Consider the following 21,425-nt stretch of genomic DNA (forward strand, 5'->3'; position numbering starts at 1 on the left):
TAAGTTTCAGTATATTGCAAAGGATTGATGTCCTATAGAATATGCTCTCGCATGACCAAATAATTAAATTAGAAATACAGTCAGCCCCCTCGGTATCTGCGGGTTCCACGTTGGTGGATTCAGCCAGCCTAGGATCCAAAATATTTGAAAAATATTTCCAGAAAGTTCCAAAAAGCAAAACTTGAATTTGCTGCATACCAGCAACTATTTATATAGCATTTACATTGGATTAGGTATTATAAGTAATCTAGAGATGATTTAAAGTATACAGGAGGATGTGCAAAGGCTGTATGCAAATACTACACCATTTTATAATAAGGGACTTGAGCATCCATGGATTTTGATTTCTGTGTATGTGGGGGCGTGTCCTGAAACCAATCCCCAGCAGATACAAGATATCTAGAAAATTAACATGGGTCAGAGAAGAAAACTGCATGAAAATTTGTGGGGTGAAGCTAACACATCTTATAAAAATTATGTTTACACTATTCTGTAGTCTATTAAGTGTGCTATTTAGCATTATGTCTAAAAAAAGCAACGTGTATACCTTAATTTAAAAATACTTATATTGCTAAAAAATGTTAACCATCATCTGAGCCTTCAGCAAGTCCTAATCTTTTTGCAATAGTAACATTCAAAGATCACTGATCACAGATCACCATAACGAATACAATAATAATGTAAAAAGTTTGAAATATTGTGAGAATTACCAAAATGTTGACACAGACACGAAGTGAGCAAATGCTGTTGGAGAAATGGTGCCAGTAAACTTGCTCAATGAATGATTATCACAAACCTTCAATTTGTAAAAAAAGGAATATCTGCAAAGTGCAATAAAATGTGGTATGCCTGCAGTAAATTAGCAAGATCGATTGCATTAGTTTGCTAGGGCTTCCATAACAAAATAGCACAGAGTAAGTGGCTTAAACAACAGAAATTTATTTTCTTATGGTCCTGGAGACTGGAAGTACAAGATCAAGGTGCTGGCAGAGTTGGTTTCCTCTGAGGCCTCTCTCCTTGGCTTGCAGATGGCCACTTTCTTGCCTTTTCTTCACATGGTCATCATGCAGTGTACCCTTGGTGTCTCTCTGTGTGTTCTAGCCTTATAAGGACACCAGTCATAATTGGATTAGGGCCCTCTCTAATGCTCTCATTTTAACTTAATTACCTCTTCAAAATACAGTCCAAATACAGTCAATTTTGAGGTACTGAGGGGTAAGCCTTCAACTTGAGGGGAACACAATTCAGCCCATAACACTGATAGAATAAATTATCAATATCAGGAATGAAAGCAAGGACATGACTGTAGATTTTACAAAGATTAAAAGGATAATAAAAGATTATGAACAACTGACAATAAATTCAATTAAATGGACAGTTTCCTTAAAGAGAACAACTTAACAAAAATACCACTTATCACAATTGACACAGGAGACATAGAAACTCTGAAAAGCTCTACATCTTAAACACGCTGAATTTGTATCTAAAAACCTTCCCAGAGAGATAAAAGGAAGATTTTGGTTCCATTGGGACACTGAAGTCCACTACAGCTTATCTCTTTTTGAATTACAACTAAAATCTCTTGAGAATATTCATAAGCAACTACCTGAGCATTCTGAAAAGTAAACAAAAAATTGTGGAAGGAAGTCAGCAGTTGGAAAAGCAATCCATAAAGGAGTAAATTTTCTGAGTTTCTGTTTTATAGCTATGCCCCCAAGGGCAGGCTCAGTTGTAGAAATGTGTGATCATGTAGATGGCTAGCCTCCAATAGAACCTTGTTTTCCTGTCCAAAGGAACCACAAAAAGGGAAACTTGCAGGTCAGAAAGTGTAACAAGAATTCTGGATTTGGGGAAGGGGATTACCTAATCTGTTGTAACAGGCTCACCCCTGGGTTGTGCATGGACAGGACAAATCTAAAACATCATAACACTTAACATTTTGACCATTGCTCAAGACTCATACTAACCCCTGAAAAGCACATGTGCAGGTCGGACCCAAAACAGTATGGCAAATGCTTTATGACCTGAATTATGATTTAAACCAGGGCCCAAATCTCAGACTAATCCTGGGTGATGGTTGTATGGCAAGACAGAACTTTTGGTCTGAGTCTAAACTGAGTTGATAGACTGGCTAAAAAAAATTAACATCCTCCATAAGATTATAAGAGAACCCACAGTCTACACAGTATTGCAGTCACAATTTCCAGCATATAATTCAAAGTTAATTAGCATATAAAGTATGAGTAAAGTGACTAATTAACCAGGCAAAGGCAACCAACAGATTTCAAGACATACAGCTGTAGTAATCAAGATGGTGGTATTGGCAGAGGAATAAACACACAGATCAATGGAACAGAAGGGAGAGCTCCAAAATAGCATCATCACACAAGTATGGCCAACTGATATTTGACAAAGTTGCAAAAGCATTTTGATGGAGAGAGGACACTCTTTTCAACAATGGTGTGGAGTAATTAAATATCCATAAGCAAAAGAATAAGCCTAGACCTAAAACTCACACCTTATACAAAAATTAACTCAAAGTGAATCATAGATTTAAAAGCAAAGTATAAAACTATAAAGCTAAAAGAAGATAACACGAGAAAAAAGCATGGTGACAATTCCAAATGCTGATGAAGATACAGAAAAACAGTCTTGTACATTGCTGATGGGAATATAGAATAGTACAGCCACTCTGGTAAATAATTTTGCATTTTCTTTAAAGACATTTATCATACAACCCAGCAATCACTGTTGATATTTATTCTAGAGAAATGAATACATAAGTCTTCATTAAAACCTGAACATGATTGTTCATAGCTCTATTTGTAATAGCCCAAAATTGAAACAACCAAAATATCTCTCAGTAGGTGAATAGTTAAACTGATATATGCAGACTATGGAATTCTACTCAGCAGTAAAAAGGAAAAAAACTATCTCTTCATATAACAACTTCACTGAATCTCAAGGGCATTGTACTGTGTGAAAAAAAAAATCCAATTCCAAAAACTCATACTGTATAATTCCATATATATATATGTGGTTCTCAAAATGAAAAAATTACAGAAATGGAAAGATTAGTGGTTGGTGAAGGTAGGGGTGTAATTATAAAACAATAGCACCAGAGAGGTTTTTGTGGTGATGGAATAGTTTGGTATCTTGACTGCAGTAGTCATTACACAAATCTATACATGTGATTAAATGATATTAAACTATATATACACACCATATTAATGTCATTTCCTGACAATGTCATTTGATATTGTACTATAATTGTATAAGATGTAACCATTGAGGTAAACAGGATGAAAGATGCATAGTGCCTTTCTGTATTACCTTTGAAACTTTTTATTCTATAATTATTTCAAATTAAAACATTCTCAAAAATTAAAGATATAATCACTCAATGAACCTGAAGAGTGATAAACAGAAGTTATAGAATCTGAAGGACAGAAGCAGGGAAAGATTTTTAAAAGAAAGAAAGAGAAAAGAAAGAGCATAGCATCACGGGTCTATGGAACAATATTTTAAAAATCTAACATACTTGCCCCTGGAGTTTCAGAAAGAGAGGATAAAGAGATTGGGGCCACAAAAATTATTTGAAGAAATAATGCCCCAAACATCACAAATTTAATGAGACATACATTTACAGAGGCAAAAAGTTTGATGCACCCCAAGCAAGATAAAGAAAATAATACTTAGACACATTTTAATGAAACTACTGAAGACTTTTGTAAAAAGATTTTTAAAAATCTTAACAGAACTAGAGAAAAATGAAACATTACATATGGGGCAACAATGATTGGGATGCTCTTGGATTTCTCATCAGAAGCCATGAAACCCAGACAATGGAAGAACATCTTTAAAGTGCTCAAAGAGAAGAGTGGTCAACACAGGATTCTATGTCCAGCAAAAATATCCATCAGAATAAATAAAGATATTCTGAGATGAAAGAAAATTATGAGAATTCATCAGCAGCAGATTGATTCGAGAAGAATACTTAAAGGAAATGATTCAGGCTAAAGAGGAATACCAAAGAGAAACTTAGACGTTGAAAAATGAAGGAAAAGCAACACAAATGGTAAAGATCTGAGTAAATTTAACAGTCTATTTTTCTCCTATTAGATTCTTTAAAATATGCATAACTGATGAAAGCAAAAAATGATTGGGACATAGTCAATGGGTCTCTCTAACTCTGACACATGTTGCTAAGCGTGTAAAGGATTGCCAAGACCCTGACAACTCTTTTATCCAGGTCATTTCTCAGGATTGTTTTTGCAGCTGGAAAGTATGAAAGGTGAGGTAATATCTTCCATCACATAAAAAGCTGATCTGCTTACTGATTGCCATAAAAGTGGTAGACCCCTTAAAGCTCCTTTCCTGTGGCCCAAAAATCCACTAATTTTGCAGGCTTCATCAGGCCTTCTGCATTGCCTTGTGGGTCTTGTGGCTCAGGTAATCAGCATAAAAATACTCTTGCCTCTGCTGTCACCGTAAGTTTCAGAGTCTAGTGTGCATGTCTACTGTACACCGTCTAGTGTACCTTACCTAGGATTCTAGTGTGTTCAGTATCCATGAAATGGTAGCATGCTAACTTAATAGCTTGAAAGTCGATTAAAATAAATCCCCTCTCAAAACTGTAACACTGCCTGGTAGGAATATCAATATATGTAGATATATATGACAACTATAACATAAAGAGGGCAGGGTAAAGCAACCTACATGGTTGTAAGGCTTCTACATTTCACTTGAGGTGGTAAAATATTAACCTGGATATAGTGGGAAAGGTTGAGTATGTGTAATTTAATCTATAGAGAAACCATTAAGACAAAGAACCCAAAAGATTGCCAAAGAGCCAATAAATTAAAATGGAATATGAAAGTATTCAAATAATAGAAATGGAGGTAAGAAAGAAGATCAAAATACAGAGGAGACAGCCAGTAAACAAAGTAGAAGACTTAAACCAACTATATCAATAATTACATTAATATAAATGATCTAAACATACCAATTAAAAGATAGAGATTGTTAGATTAGACAGTGTTTTAGTTTTCTGGGGCTGCTGTTAAAATAGTACCACCACCTGAGTGGCTCAAACAGAAATTTTCTTACAGTTTTGGAGGTTAAAAGTCTGAGATCAAGGTGTGAGCAGGGTTGAGCCTTCTGAGGGCTGTGAGGAAGAATCTGCTCCCCTTCTAGCTCCTAGTGGTTAGCTGGCAATCTTTGGTGTTCCTTGGCTTGTCTGCATCACCCCAATCTCTGCCTCCGTATTCACATGACATTCTCCCTGTATGTGTGTCTTTCTCCATCAACCCACTTTATAACGACACCAGCCATACTGGATTAGGTGCTTAACCCTACACCAGCGTGGTCTCATCTTAGCTAATTATATCCACAAAGACCTTATTTCCAAATAAGGTCACATTCTGAGGTACTAGTTAGGATGTCAACATGTGAATCTGGGGGACACACAATTCAACCCATAAATGATAAACTCATAGATGATAAATTCAAGTCCTAAATATATGCTGCCTATGAGAAACTTGCATTAAATATAAAGACACAGGGCTTCCCTGATGGCGCAGTGGTTGGGAGTCCGCCTGCCGATGCAGGGACACTAAACGATCAAAGATTCCACGGTTTCCCCCTAGGACTAACAAGGCAAATGTTGGGAAAGGCAGTCTAATGTGCACTGCCTGTTGACCCCCCCTCCATCTAGTTTCAGAAGAACAGGGCTTGGGCCTGGAATACTTCTTTACCAAGAGATAAGGAACCCATATAGTCAGTGCCAGATTTATCACCTTGTATGGGAATATCTTCTTTTTCAGACTCAATGTGTATTCCTTTGTTCTGCTTAAGTATTTATACTCAATGCGTCAATGACTCTCAGGCACTCTCCAGCCTTCGTTTATTTCAGACTCCACGAAGGAGGAAGAGGTGTCCTTCTGCTACAGCACAAGAGGCGTGCATGCAGGCTAATTGCCCTGTGTTGGCTGCCTGGTGGGACCCACTGGCCACAGGGAACCAATGCACACAATTGGAGCTGATCTTTCTCTGTCTCTTCTCCATGTAAGTAAAATTGTTGTTCCACCTAGTGTTTGACTGTGTTATGTTTTCCTTGGCAACTCCATTACCAAGTATAGTGGAGTGAAAGTGAGTGGAAGTATTTGGGCTTCTATTCCTGGTGATTTTCATAGTAATGATCTTTGCTATCCTCCATGTTGTTGGAGACCTCCCCTGACATTGGTAACCAGTGTTCAGTGTTCTGCCTGACATCAAGGATGTCTCCTCTCAATGTGCCCACATGTTGGAGGGTCTAGCCAGTGTAATAAATCATGAAAAAGAAATAAAAGACACATAGATTGGAAAAGAAGAAATAACACTGTCTGTATTCAAAGAGAGCATAATTGTTTACATATAAAATCCCAAAGAATATCAAAAACTAGTACTATACATAGTTTAACAAGATTGCAAGATTCAGTATAAAACATCAGTTGTATTTCTCTATATAAGGAATGAAAATTGGAAATCATTTTTAAAAGTACCATTTGTAAAAGTATCAAGTATAAATTCAAGAGTAAATCTCAGAGAAATGTGCTGAAACTGTATGGTGAAAACTATAAAACACTGATGATCTGTGACCCAATTAAATAAAAGAATATATCATATTTATGGATATGTTAATATTGTTAAGCTGTCAATTTTATCCTAAGAGATCTATAGAATCTACACAATCTCAATCAAAATCCCAGCAAAACTTTTTATAGAAATTGACAAGATCATTATAAAATTTATATAGAAAATCAAAAGAAATAGCCTAAGAATTTTGAATAAGAACGAAGTTGGAGGGGACTTCCCTGGTGGCACAGTAGTTAAGAATCTGCCTGCCAATGCAGGGGACACGGATTCGATCCCTGGTCCAGGAAGATCCCACATTCCACAGAGCAGCTAAGCCCTTGCACCACAACTACGGAGCCTGTGCTCTAGAGCCCATGAGCCACAACTACTGAGCCTCCGTGCCACAACTACTGAAGCTTGCACACCCTAGAATCCATGCATCACAACTGCTGAGCCTACATGCTGCAACTACTGAAGCCCACATGCTCTAGGACCTACGTGCCACAACTACTGAGCCTGCGTGCTGCAACTGCTGAAGCCTGTGCACCTAGAGCCCATGCTCTACAACAAGGGAAGCCACTGCAATGAGAAGCCCCTGCACCGCAATGAAGACTAGCCACTGCTCGCCGCAACTAGAGAAAGCCCACACACAGCAACAAAGACCCAACGAGGCCAAAAAGAAAAAAAGAAAAAACAAAGTTGGAGGGCTCACACAACCTGATTGTAAAACTTACTATAAAACTATAATCAGGGCTTCCCTGGTGGCGCAGTGGTTGAGAGTCTGCCTGCCAATGCAGGGGACACGGGTTCATGCCCTGGTCCGGGAAGATCCCACATGCCACAGAGCAGCTGGGCCCGTGAGCCATGGCCGCTGGGCCTGCGCGTCCGGAGCCTGTGCTCTGCAACGGGAGAGGCCACAACAGTGAGAGACCCGCGTACAGCAAAAAAAAAAAAACAACAAAAAAAACCCCTATAATCAGACAGTGCAGTATTGGTAAAAGATGGACACAAAGATCAATGGAACAGAATAGAGTCCAGAAATAGATCAATTGATTGATCAATTGATTTTTTACATAAGTTTAATAGCAATTCAATGGAGAACAGATAGTCATTTTAACAAACAGTGCTGGAACAATGGAACATTCCTATGCAAAATAGCAAACCCCACCCCATAACTTATACCTTATGCTAAAATTAACTCAAAATGGATCACAGATCAAAAGGTAAAAATCTAAAACTATAAACTTTGGGGAAAAATGAAGAGAAAATCTTTTTGACTATGGGTCAGGCAAAGATATCATAGTTATGACAGCTAATGCATAATATGAAATGAAAAAATTTGATAAATTAGACTTTACAAAAATTGTAAAACTTCTGTTCTGCAGAAGACACTGTTAAAGAATGAAAAGGCAGTCCACAGACTGGGAGGAAAATCTTTGCAACTGATATATCTGGTGAAAAAAAAAACTTGTACCCAAAATATAAAAAAGAACTCTCAAAACTCAACAGTAAGGAAGGAAACAACTCAATTTTTTTAAAAAGGGCAAGAGATTTGAATAGCTATTCCACTAAAGAAGATATATTGATGGTCTATAAACAGATGAAAAGATGCTCAATATAAATCATTAGAGAAATGCAAATTAAACCACAGTGTGATACTACTATAGACCTATTAGAACGGCTAAAGTAAATACCAAGTGTTAGTGAGGATGTGGAGCAGGTGGAACACACCACTACTAGTGGGAATGCAAAATGGTATAGCCATTTTATACAGTAATCAAAACAATGTGGTACTGGCACAAAAACAGACATACAGATCAATGGAACAGAATAAAGAGCCCAGATAAAACCCACATGCCTACGGTCAATTAATCTTTGACAAAAGAGGCAAGAATATAAAATGGGAAAAGGTCTCCTCAGCAAGTGGTGCTGGGAAGGTTGGACAGCTGCATGTAAATCAAGGAAGTTAGAACACATCTTTACACCATGCACAAAAATAAACTCAAAATGGCTTAAAGACTTAAACATAATATATGACACCATAAAACTCCTAGAAGAGATCATAGGCAAAACATTCTCTGACATAAATTGTACCAATGTTTTCTTAGGTCAGTCTCCCATGGCAATAGAAATAAAAACAAAAATCAACAAATGGGACCTAATCAAACTTACAAGCTTTTGCACAGCAAAGGAAACCATAAACAGAATGAAAAGACAATCTACAGAATGGGAGAAAATATTGGCAAACGATGCAAGCAACAAGGGCTTAATTTCCAAAATATAGTAACAGCTCATACAACTCAACAACAAAAAAACAACCCAATCGAAAAATGGGCAGAAGCCCTAAATAGACATTTCTCCAAAGAAGATATACAAATGGCCAATAGGCACATGAAAAGATGCTCAACATTGCTAATTGTTAGAGAAATGCAAATCAAAACTACAATGAGGTATCACCTCACACCCGTCAGAATGGCCATCACTAAAGAGTCTACAAATAACAAATGCTGGAGAGGGAATGGAGACAAAGGAACCCTCTTATACTGCTGGTGGGAACGAAATTCGTACAGCCACTATGGAAAACAGTATGGAGTTTCCTCAAAAAACTAAAAATAGAGTTGCTATATGATCCAGCAGTCCCACTCCTGGGCACATACCCAGACAAAACTATAATTTGAAAAGATCCATGCACCCCTATGTTCATAGCAGCACTATTTACCATAGCCAAGACATGGAATCAACCTAAATGTCCATCAACAGATAAATGGATAAAGAAGATATGGTACATATATACAGTGGAATATTACTCAGTCATCAAAAAGAATGAAATAATGCCATTTTCAGCAACATGGATGGACCTAGAGATTATCATACTAAAAAGTAAGTCAGGAAGAGAAACATACCATATGATATCACTTATATGTGGAATCTAAAATATGACACAAATGAACATATCTACAAAACAGAAACAGACTCACAGACATAGAGAACAGACTTGTGGTTGCCAAGGGGGAGGGAAGGATTGGAAGTTTGGAATTAGAGGCAAACTATTACATATAGGATGGATAAATAACAAGGTCCTACTGTATAGCACAGGGAACTGTATTCAATATCCTGTGACAAACCATAATGGAAAAGAATATGAAAAAGAATATATATGTATAACTGAGTCAGTACAGAAGAAACCAGCACAACATTGTAAATCAACTATACTTCAATAAAATTTTTTTAAAAAAGAATAAATTGAACAGAGCAGAAAAAATGGTATAGCCATTTTGGAAAACAGTCTGACAGTTTCTTATGAAGTTAACCATACAACCCAACAATCCCATTTCCAAGTATTTACTTGAGAGAAATGAAAACTAATTTAATTAATAGGTTCATAGAATTCATAGTTGTATACACACAAAAAGTTACTTTTACTGTATATAAATTATACCTAACTATAAAAAAAATTTTTTAACTGACCAGAAAAACAAACAAACAAACAAAAGGCTTGAAGTTTCACTTTTGAATTCTATCTATCACACACTTAAGGAAGAAATAACACTAATCTTACACAAACTCTTCCAGAAAATAAAGGGAACATCCTCCAATTCATTTTATAAGGCCACTTGATACTAAAACCTGTCAAACCAAATAAACATAAATGCAGAAATACACACACACACACACACACACACACACACTAAGTTAGCATAGGACTCCAGCAATTTACAAAAATAATTGTACATCATAACCAAGTAGGGTTTATCCCAGAAATGCAAGGTTATTTAAAAAATCAATGAGTTGTTGCTCAGTGTATATGGAATTTCTGTTTTCCAAAATGAAAAATTTCCTAGAGATCTGTTACAGAACAATACACTTCACATATTTTGATGGTCTCTCATAAAATGTGTAAATATTTAAAATTGTTATAACTTCTTGCTGTATTAAACTATTATTAATGCATGATGTCTTTTCTTGTCTCTTGTAGCCTTTTTTGATTTAAGTCCATTTTGTCTGGTATTAGCATAACAGGAGTGGTTCTTTTGGTTACTATTTGCATGGAATATCTTTCTCCATCCTTTCACTTGAAACCTGTTTGTATCTTTGGATCTCAAGTGAATCTCTCACGGACAGCATATAGTTGGATCATGTGTATTTATCCATCTGGCATAATACCATCCTGGCAATCTCTGTCCTTTTCATTGGAGAGTAATCCATTTACATTTAAAATTATTACTGATAAGGAAGGACTTACTTCTGTCATTATGCTATATACTAATTCAATCTCCTCACTAGTAATCAGTCTGTTCAGATTGTTTGTTTCTTCATGATTCAAGCTTGGTAGGATGTATGTTTATAGGAATTTATCCATTTCTTCAAGGTTTTTAATTTGTTGGCATATAATTGTTCATAGTAGTTTCTTACAATCTTTAGTATTTCTGTGCTATCACTTGTAAGGTCTCTTTCATTTCTGATTTATTTATTTCAGTACTCTCTTTTTTTCTTGGTGAATCTAGTTAAAGTTTGTCAATTTTGTTTATCTTTTCAGAGAACCAGCTCTTAGTTTCACCGATCTTTTCTATTGTCTTTTTAGTCTCTGTTTCAGTTATTTCCATTCTGATCCTTATTTCCTTCCTTCTAACTTTGGGCTTAGTTTGTTCTTTTTTTTAGTTCCTTGAGGTATAAAGTTAGACTGTTTATTTGAGATCTTTCATTTTTCTTAATGAAGGCATTTACCACTATAAACTTCCCTCTTAGAACTGCTTTTGCTACATTCCTTAAGTTTTAGTATGTTGTTTCCATTTTCATCTGTCTCAAGATATTTTTTGGTTTTCCCTTTGATTTCTTCTTTGACCCATTGGTTTTAGGAGCTTGTTGTTTAATCTCCACATATTTGTGATTTTCCCAGTTTTCCACTTATAATTAATTTCTAGTTTCATACCATCATGGTCAGAAAACATACTTGATATGATTTCAATCTTCTTAAACTTATTAAGACTTGTTTTGTGGTCTAACATGTGATCTATCCTAAAGAATGTTCCACATGTGCTTGAGAAGAAGATTCTGCTGCAGTTGAATGGAATTTCCTGTAAATGTCTGTTAGGTCCAACTGACCTAAAATGTAGTTTAAGTCCAACATTTCCTTATTGATTTTCTGTCTGGATAAACTATCTGTTGTTGAAAGTTGAAAGATTTAATGAATTTTTAGGCTATAATAGAAAACTAACAAGAAATTTCTCCCCGAGACTGTTTCGGGTCCTTTAAACCACTCTGATCCACCTCTGCTATTAGTTCTCCTTTAGTGATCAAGTGTAAGAAGCACTGGATTGAAGAAGTTGGTTCTCTGCTATAGTTATGTCATCTCTGATAAAATTATTCTCCAGCAGGCAGACGCTTACATGGAAGGATTGGTACAATACTCCCAACGATAGATTTTTCCTCTATCTCTGCTCTACCCTCTTCTTCACATCCTTTGAAGAGGCACCTTGCTGCTGGTTAAAAGCGTGAACTGTGGAGTCAAACTTCCTGGGTTGAAATCCCAGCCTCACCACTTAGTAGCCTCGGGAAATTTAACTTAACCTCTTCCTGCCTGAGGCTTCTCATCTCTAAAGTGGATATAATAGTGTTTATTTTATAGGATTATTATAAGGAAAATATAAGAATAATAGTAAAAGGCTTAGGTCAATGCCTGTGTGTGCCAACTTAATTGAGTTCCTATTTCCTATGTCTGCAATGTACTGTGATGTTAGTATTTCTGATATAAATTTGTCTCTCAGATAGAGGTGGGAGGAGTCCTTGAAAGAATAGGTCTTGTCTCTCTTCCTCCTCTCTCTCAATCCCTCTGCAACTTTTTCTCTGGCTCCCTCTCATTCTCTCAACAAATATCTACTGAGCACCTTCTGCGTAACAGGCACTATTTTAGGCTGATGATTATATTTTGAATCAGAAAAGCATTTTCCCTCCCTTTTTACAATATAATGAAACAAATCAGTACTTGAGCAGGCTATTGCAGTGCAATAAGGTAGAAAGAGGGAGGGGAAGGCAGGGACACAAGGTATTCTGTGTCTATCTATTCTTTGTGTTTCTGTCTCTCTTTTTCTGTCTGACTCTGTCCCTCTCTTCCTCTGTCTCTGTGTGTATGCCTCTTGAAGGAAATTAAGAGATTTCCCAAAGTACAGGAAGAACTTACTGTATGAGTACAGTTAACCTTGGATAGTCTGGTTGTAGCCAATTCTAGCCAGCAGGGGGCAGGAGTGACCAGCTGTATAAATCAGTGCAGTTACTCAAATGTTTCTAAGACCTACTTTTAAAAAGTGCTTTTTAAAAAAAAATTTTATTAGAGTATAGTTGATTTACAATGTTGTGTTAGTTTCAGGTGTACAGCAAAGTGAATCAGTTATACATATACGTATATCCACTCTTTTTTAGATCCTTTTCCCATATAGGCCATTACAGACTATTGAGTAGACTTCCCTGTGCTCTACAGTAGGTCCTTATTAGTTATCTACTTTATACATAATAGTGTGTATATGTCAATCCAAATATCCCAGTTTATCCCTCCTCCCCTTACCCCCTGGTAACCATAAGTTAGTTTAAAAAAAAAAAAGTTCTTTTAATTTGTTCTGTGGAATTCTTTCAATTTTTAAGCTGTATAATTGTTACATAGCAAAAATGACTATTGGTATTGTCATGTTAAAACAATTCCAATTTGGCAAATTGGAATAAGTTTCTACTGATCATGAATGTTGATTTTGTTTTCACACAAGGATTTAGCCTCTCCTTAGACGTCCAAATAACAAAATTTTCTGCCTTTTTATATTCAGCAGATAATTTCAACTGGAGACAGGGATGGATGGAAAAACTTACACTCCCAAGACATCAGGCCTCACCAGCAATCTTGGGCTTCTCATTTAAATTCCCTGAGTTTTTACTGAAGAAGTTTGCAAAGACCAGGGTGAAGGCTATATTGGACTGCCCAGGGAACCACACTCTTCAGGGACTGTGGACATTAGGAAGACATGTCCAGTTGACAGTGAACGGCTAAGCCAAGGGTATGACCTTGCTTTCTAATCTCTTGGCTTTCTGCACTCACAGCTGTCACAACAGGGGCCTTCCCAAAAGTCAGACCCACCTCAACTGTGTTAAAAAGTTGGGGTTCTTGAATGTTTCCAAGGAACTTACCTTTTATCCCTTTGTTTGATACTTGTTTTACAAAAGATATGTTTTTGAGTTTCTATTCAACATGGAAATTATCCTCTAGCACTCAAGGTGCTTTCTATAGTCTTTATTGGTGCTTTCTAAACATTCCTTAAAACAAACAGATTTGGTACAGAGAAGAATACTCTTCAATTTCCTTGTTTTTGTTATACAGTTTCTTCTTAATTCTAAGTATTTTATTTTTAATATTTAACAATAGTACATGTTATATATTAAAAATTTGAAAAATACAAGATTGAAAGCAAAAATTGTCCAACATTCTACCAACCAGTGATAACCAGCACTCATATTTTGCTCTACAACTTTCTGGTCTGGCTGTCTCTGTCTTTAAGAAAAGTGGAATCACACTGGATGTGACAGAGACTAAGAGTTGTCTCCCAGGATTTGCTCTCCTTTTCTTTCTATATAGTAAGATCTCAAGCTTTTAGCTCAGCGTATGACCTCAACTCGCAGCCTGGTGTGGCCATACAAATTAAGTTCTAGCCAATGGGCTACAAGTGCAATGATGAAAAGTTCTAGCAGATTTTCGTGAAGCGGGGACATACCCTTCCATCTCCTTCTCTTCCTTTCCCGTAGTTAGAATGCAAACATAATGATTAGAGCTGGAGTAGCCAGCTTAGACTGCAAGAAGCCCCGTGCTGAAGGTTACAGAACAATCACATGCAAGGAGCCTGTGTCTCTGATTACCCTGGAACAACCATCCCAAGCTGGAATTCTGTTTACATGAGGGCAAAGTAAACCTCAATCTTGTTAAAGTCACTTTTTTTGTGTATTTTTGTAACTCACAGCCACACTTCATTCAAACTAGTATGCTAGATCTATATGTAGTTCTATAATTACATTCAAATATCCAGTCTCTTTTCTTACTATATATATATATATATATAGTACAATAAGTATCATCCTACCACATAGCTTTATTGCTTAAAATAGGGGAACAGTGCCTTTGAAAATATGGTTACATAATTATGGTTACATATTTGAAAATATGGTTACATATTTACATAAAATAGGGGAACAATAGCTTTGAAAATATGGTTTTTAATGGCTGCATAATATTCTATTGTGTCATAGTTTAACCATTCCTCTATTTCCCCCAATGTATTACTCTTATTTCTAATGAGGAAGAGGGAATCTCCTTGTATATAAACCCTTGTGCACATTGCTAATTATTTTAGGAAATAGTCCTACATGTGATTAGTTTTTATATTTTCACTTTTACCTACTGTTGGGATTTTATTGTTATTTTTAGAAAAAAGTATGTAGTGTTTGATACTTATAAAAGAATATTTATAGGACTATGTAAGTTTAAAGAAGAAGAAGAAAATAAACACCATGGAACCCTTTATCCAATCTCAGAACTCAACCACTATCAATATTTGAAGTTGCATGTGGGATCCTCCCTAGTCTTAACCCCTACCAACCTCCAGAGAAAAATACTGCACTCAAGTTTGTTGCTGTCATCTCTCCCTTTTTTGTTGTTATTTGTCTTACCACATATATATCACTCAGTTCCTGAAGCCAAAAGTATTGGAGTCACTCTTGAATTCTTATTAGTCTTACCCCTCCCATCCAATCTGTCAGCAAATCCTGCTGGCTCTGCCTTTAAAAACATATCCAGAATTCACCACCACAGCAACATTCTATTTCAAGCCACCATCTCTCACCTGCATTACCAATGTAGCCCCCTAACTTGGTTCCCTGTTTCCATCCATGCCCCCTTCCAGTCCACTTTCAATACAGCAGCCCGAGTAATTCTGTTTAAACCTAAGTCAGATGGTGCATGAAGTCAGATCTTTGCATAATAGCTCTCTATCTCAGAGAAAAACCCTACAATATCACATGGTTGGTCCCACCCCTCTCTCTCAACCTTGCTTCTCTGAACACACTCAGACCTTGGGGCTTTTGTATGTGCTATGTCTGTCTGGAAGGCGCTCTCCCCAAATCTCTGCACAGCTAACTCCTCGCTTCGTTCAAGTCTTTCCTCAAATATATCTTCTCAGAGAGGCCTTCCCTGGCCACCCTATCTAATTAATCTCCCTACCACTTCCTAGCCCCTTCCTTTGAGATTCATTTTCTACTTTGTTACATGTTTAATTTACTTATCTTGTTTGTTGCCTGTTCCATCACTTGAAAGTAAGCACCATGAGGGCAGGGTTTTTGTCTTTTGTGTTTACTGCTGCCTCTATCTTTGGTGTCTAGAACTCTGCTTGGAATATAGTAGTTACTCAAAACACATTTGTTGAATCAAAATTGAATTGAGTGTATATATTCTGATACCATATATTGTTTAGCTTTGTGGCTTCTGAGTTTTATGAAAATGGTATCCTCCTCTATACGTACATCTATGTCTTGCTTTATCTACCCAATGTTTTTTTTACACATTTTTAAAATTAATTTATTTATTTAATTAATTTTTTGCTGTGTTGGGTCTTCATTGCTGCATGCGGGCTTTAGTTGCGGCGAGCAGGAGCTTCTTTTCGTTGCGGTGCGCGGGCTTCTCATTGCCGTGGCTTCTCTTGTTGCAGAGCATGGGCTCTAGGCGCACGGGCTTCAGTAGTTGTGGCTCACGGGCTCTAGAGCACAGGCTCAGTAGTTGCAGGCACGGGCTTAGTTGCTCCACGGCATGTGGGATTTCCCGGACCAGGGATTGAACCCGTGTCCCCTGCATTGGCAGGTGGATTCTTAACCACTGCACCTCCAGGGAAGTCCCTCTACTCAATATTATATGTCTGGGGCTTTCCTGGTGGCTCAGTGGTTGAGATGCAGGGGATGTGGGTTTGTGCCCCGGTCCGGGAAGATCCCAGATGCCGCGGAGCGGCTGGGCCCGTGAGCCATGGCCGCTGAGCCTGCGCGTCCGGAGCCTATGCTCCGCGACGGGAGAGGCCACAACAGTGACAGGCCCGCGTACCGCAAAAAAAAAAAAAAAAAAAAAATTGTATGTCTGGTTTACCCATGTTTGTCTGTATGACTGTAATTAATTCATTTTCACCACAGTTTGATATTTTGCTGTCTATGTCATTATTTAATTAGCCATTCTTCTCTTGATGGACATTTAGGTTGTTTCCTTGTTGAGTTATATATACTTATGCACAAATGTGTATATAAACATTTATATACATTTACACATATGCCTCTGGGATTTTGTTAGCCTCTGGGATTTTGTAGGATAAAGTTTTACAAATGGAATTTTTGGAGTAAAGGATATTCCTGTTTTCTTGATTTAAAAAAATTATTTTTAACTGTTATATAAAAATAAACATTAGATAAAACATACCACCTTAACCATTGTAAAGTATACAGTTAAGTAATATTAAATATATTCACAGTGTTGTAAAACAGCCCTCCAGAAGTTGTTCATCTCGCAGAGCTGAAAGCCTATGCCAATTAAACAACAACCCTGCATTTCCCCCTCCCTCCAGCCTCTGGCAACCCCTATTGGGATCTTCTCTTTCTGTAAGTTTGACTAGCTTAGCTATGTCATAAGTGGGATCACACAGTGTTTGTCTGTTTGTGACTGGCTTATTTCATTTAGCATAATGCCCTCAAGTTTCATCCGTGTGATAAGTACGCATCTTTTTTTGTACTATGTTGTCCTTTTTGTTCCACTTCCTGAGAGATTTCTCCACTTGATTTTCTATTTTTCTCATAAATTATTTTTCACTATACAGTTTCTTTTTACTTAACAAGGTGAGCATAAAAACGAAATAATATCATAATTCTGAAAACAGTATACTTAGCAGGAATTAATTCAGTAAATACAGGGAATTCCCTGATGGTCTAGTGGTTAGGACTCGGCTCTTTCACTGCTGGGGCCCAGGTTCAATCCCTGGTCTGCAAACTGAGATCTTACAAACCACGTAGTGTGGCCAAAATTAAATTAAAAACAAACATAAAATCTTGTATTTTTTGGCCACCTTTAAATATTTTAAAATTAATTTTATTGAAATATAATTTATATATAAAATTAACAAATTTCAGGCGTTCAATTCAATTTCCTTTGACAAACGTATACAGTTCCATAACCATCACCACAATCATAATGTAACATCTCACCCCAGAAACTTTCCCCATGCCCTTTTTTAGACAATTCTCTCCTCTTGCCTTTGGCCCCCGGCACCACTGCATGGGAGGGCATGGGAGCATATTCTGAAATTATCTTTACAATTTTTCTGTAGAGCTAAAATTATTTCAAATACAGGCAGGCATACCATGTTTTGTTGTGCTTGGCAGGTATTGCTGGGTTTTGTTTTGTTTTGTTTTGTTTTTTACAAACAAGGTTTTGTGGCAACACTGCATTGAACGAGTCTATAGGTGACATTTTTCCAATAGCATTTGCTCACTACATGTTTCTGTGTCACATTTTGGTAATTCTTGAAATATTTCAGACTTTATCATTATCATTATATTTGTTGCGGTGATCTATGATCAGTGACTTCTGATGTTACTATTATAATTGTTTTGGGGCACCAGAAACTGCACCCATTTAAGACAGTGAGCTTAATCGGTAAATGTTGTGTGTGTTCTGACTGCTCCACCAATTAACCATTCCCCCGTCTCTCTCCCTCTCCTCAGGCCTCCCTATTCCCTGAAGCACAACAATATTGAAATTGGGCCAATTAATAACCCTACAATGGCCTCCAAGTGTTCAGGTAAGAGTTGCCCGTCTCTCACTTTAAATCAAAAGTTAGAAATGACTAAGCTTAGTGAGGAAAGCATGTTAAAAGATGAGATGGGTCAAAACTAGGCCTCTATGTGCCAATTAGCCAAGTTGTGAATGCAAAGGAAAAGGTCTTGAAGGAAATTAAAAGTGTTACTCCAGTGAACACAGGACTGATAAGAAAGCAAAACACCCTAATTGCTGATATGGAGAAAGTTGTAGCGGTCTGAACAGAATATCAAACGGGCCACAACATTTCCTTAAGCCCAATCCTGAACAATATCCTAACTCTCTTCAATTCTATGTAGGCTGAGAGAGGCAAGGAAGCTGCAGGAGAATAGTTTGAAGCTAGTAGAGGTTGGTTTTTGAGGTTAAAGGAAAGAAGCCATCTCCATAACATAAAAGTGTGAGGTGAAGCCACAAGTGCTGAGGTAGAAGCTGCAGCAAGTTATCCAGAATATTTAGCCAAGATAATGAATGCTGGTGGCTACACCAGACAACGGATTTTCAATGTAGACAAAACAGCCTTGTATTGGAAGAAGACGCAATCTAGGACTTTCACTGTTAAAGAGGAGAAGGCAAGGCCTGGCCTCAAAGCTTCAAAGGACAGGCTGACCCTCCTGTTAGGGGCTAAAGCAGCTGGTGACTTCGAGTTGAAGTCAATGATCATTTACCATTCTGAAAATCCTAGGGCCTTTAGGAATTATGCTAAATCTAGTCCACCTGTGCTCTGTAAGTGAAGCAACAAAGCCTGGATGATAGTACATCTGTTTACAACATGGTTTACTGAATATTTTAGGCCCACTGTTGACACCTACCACTACTCAGAAAAGAAGATTCCTTTCAAATAGTACTGCCCATTGACCACACCTGGTCACCCAGGGGCTCTGATGGAGATGTACAATGAGATTCATATTGTTTCCATGCCTGATAATACAACACCCATTCTGCAGCCTGTGGATCAAGGAGCAATTTCAACGTTCAAATCTTATTATTTAAGAAATACATTTCATAAGGCTATAGCTGCCGTAGATAGTGATTCCTCTGATGGATCTGGGCAAAGTCAATTGAAAAACTTGTGAAAAGGATTCATCGTTCTAGATGCCATTAAGAACATTCACAATTCATGGAAAGGAGTAAAAATATCAACATGAACAGGAATTTGGAAGAAGTTGATTCCAACCCTCATGGATGACTTTGAGGGGTTCAAGATTTTAGTGGAGGAAGTAACTACAGATGTGGTAGAAATAGCAAGAAAAATACAATTAGAAGTAGAGACTGAAGATGTGACTGAATTGTTATAAGCTCTGATAAAACTTTCATAGAGGAGGAGTTGCTTCTTATGGATAAGTAAAAAAAAGCAGTTTCTTGAAATGGAATCTACTCCTGGTGAAGATGCTATGAAAATTGTTTAAATGACAACAAAGGATTTAGAATATTATGTAAACGTGGTTGATAAAGCAGCAGCAAGTTTTGAGAGGATTGATTCCAACTTTCAAAGAAGTTCTACTCTGGGTAAAATGCTATCAAACGGCATTGCATGCTACAGATAAATCATTTGTGAAAAAAGAGTCAATTGATGTGACCGACTTCATTGTTGTCTTATTTTAAGAAATTACCAGTCACCCCAACCTTCAGAAACCACCACCATGATCAGTCAGCAGCCATCAACATCCAGGCAAGACCCTCCACCAGCAAAAAGATTATGACTTGTTGAAGGCTCAGATGATGGTTAGCATGTTTTAGCAATAAAGCTTTTTTTATTTTTTAAATTAATTCTTATTGGAGTATAGGTGCTTTACAATGCTGTGTTAGTAAAGCATTTTTAAATTAAGGTATGTGTACATTGTTTTTTAGACATAATGCTATCACACACTTAATAGACTACAGTATAGTGTAAACATAACTTTTTTATGCATTGGGAACATAACATATAGTGTAAACATAACTTTTTTATGCATTGGGAAACCAAAAAGTTCATATGACTGACCTTATTGCGATGTTTGCTTCACTGTGGTGGTCTAGAACCGAACTTGCAATATGTTTGAGGTGTGCTGGTACAAAGTTTAGTTAAAAGAGCGAAAGAGTGACTACAAGACCTGTACTCACGTGTTATTCATTTTGCTGTCCTGGAACCACTTCATTCCATTATTTATCACCCAGTGATAGGGTGGCACCAGTATTAATTTCCTATTGCTGCTGTAACACAATTACAACAAATGTAATTGCTTAAAATAAGAGAAATTTATGATTTTAAAATTCTGGAAATACAAAGTCAGAAATGGGTCTTGTGGGCTGAAGTCAAGATTTTAGCAGAGCTATGTTCCTTCTGGAGATTCTAGGGGAGAATTTGTTTCCTTGGCTTTTTCAGCTTCTAAAATCATCTACATTCCTTGGCTTATGGTCCCTTTCTCCATCTGTAGGGCCAGCAACACAACATCTTCAAATTTTTCTCTCTCCCTCGCAGTCACATACCTATACTTCTGTTGCCACATCTCCTTCTGTGACTGTGACCCTCCTACGTCTCCCTTAAAACCCTTGTGATTATATTGGGACCACCTGGATAATCCAGGCTACTCTTCCCAGCTGAAGATCCTTAAGTAACTCAATCACATCTACAACATTCCTTTTGCTGTGGAGGGAGTTAGCAGGGGTTAGGCTATGGACATCTTTGGGGGAACATTTTTCTGTTTACCACATACATCTGTGAAATTCTAGGAACGTTGGTTACATCCTAGGGTGGTCATGTAGTTGGGGGGTACCAGGGTACCAATATGGCCCTACTTACTGTGTGAGATTTGTGAACTAAGTTTCTATCATACTTTGATCTGTGGGGAATGACGACAAGAGACAGGGATGCAAAGCTGAGGAGAATTGCCTAGTTTAATTTGATGCTTTGGCAGAGCAGGGGTTTGAATTTGCGATCCGATCAAAGGAACTGTAT

The 21,425-nt window shown here is 37.3% G+C and overlaps 2 long non-coding RNA genes across 2 annotated transcripts; one reads left to right on the forward strand and one right to left on the reverse strand.

Annotated features, from left to right (window-relative positions):
* The first annotated feature begins 956 nt into the window (after positions 1–956).
* Positions 957–18,562, forward strand: LOC113620677 (uncharacterized). Its single transcript, XR_003432863.1, has 3 exons — positions 957–6,066; positions 13,428–13,655; positions 18,397–18,562. It is a non-coding gene; the product is annotated as an uncharacterized LOC113620677 (long non-coding RNA).
* On the reverse strand, positions 6,803–20,196 carry LOC113620678 (uncharacterized). Its single transcript, XR_003432864.1, has 3 exons — positions 20,101–20,196; positions 19,300–19,301; positions 6,803–6,814 (listed from the first exon to the last, which is right to left on the reverse strand). It is a non-coding gene; the product is annotated as an uncharacterized LOC113620678 (long non-coding RNA).
* Between the last annotated feature and the right edge of the window lie 1,229 nt (positions 20,197–21,425).

The sequence above is a fragment of the Aethalodelphis obliquidens genome, unplaced genomic scaffold (assembly GCF_003676395.1).
Source record: "Aethalodelphis obliquidens isolate GAN/ISIS:26980383/991018 unplaced genomic scaffold, ASM367639v1 scaffold8, whole genome shotgun sequence".
NCBI lineage: Eukaryota > Metazoa > Chordata > Mammalia > Artiodactyla > Delphinidae > Aethalodelphis > Aethalodelphis obliquidens.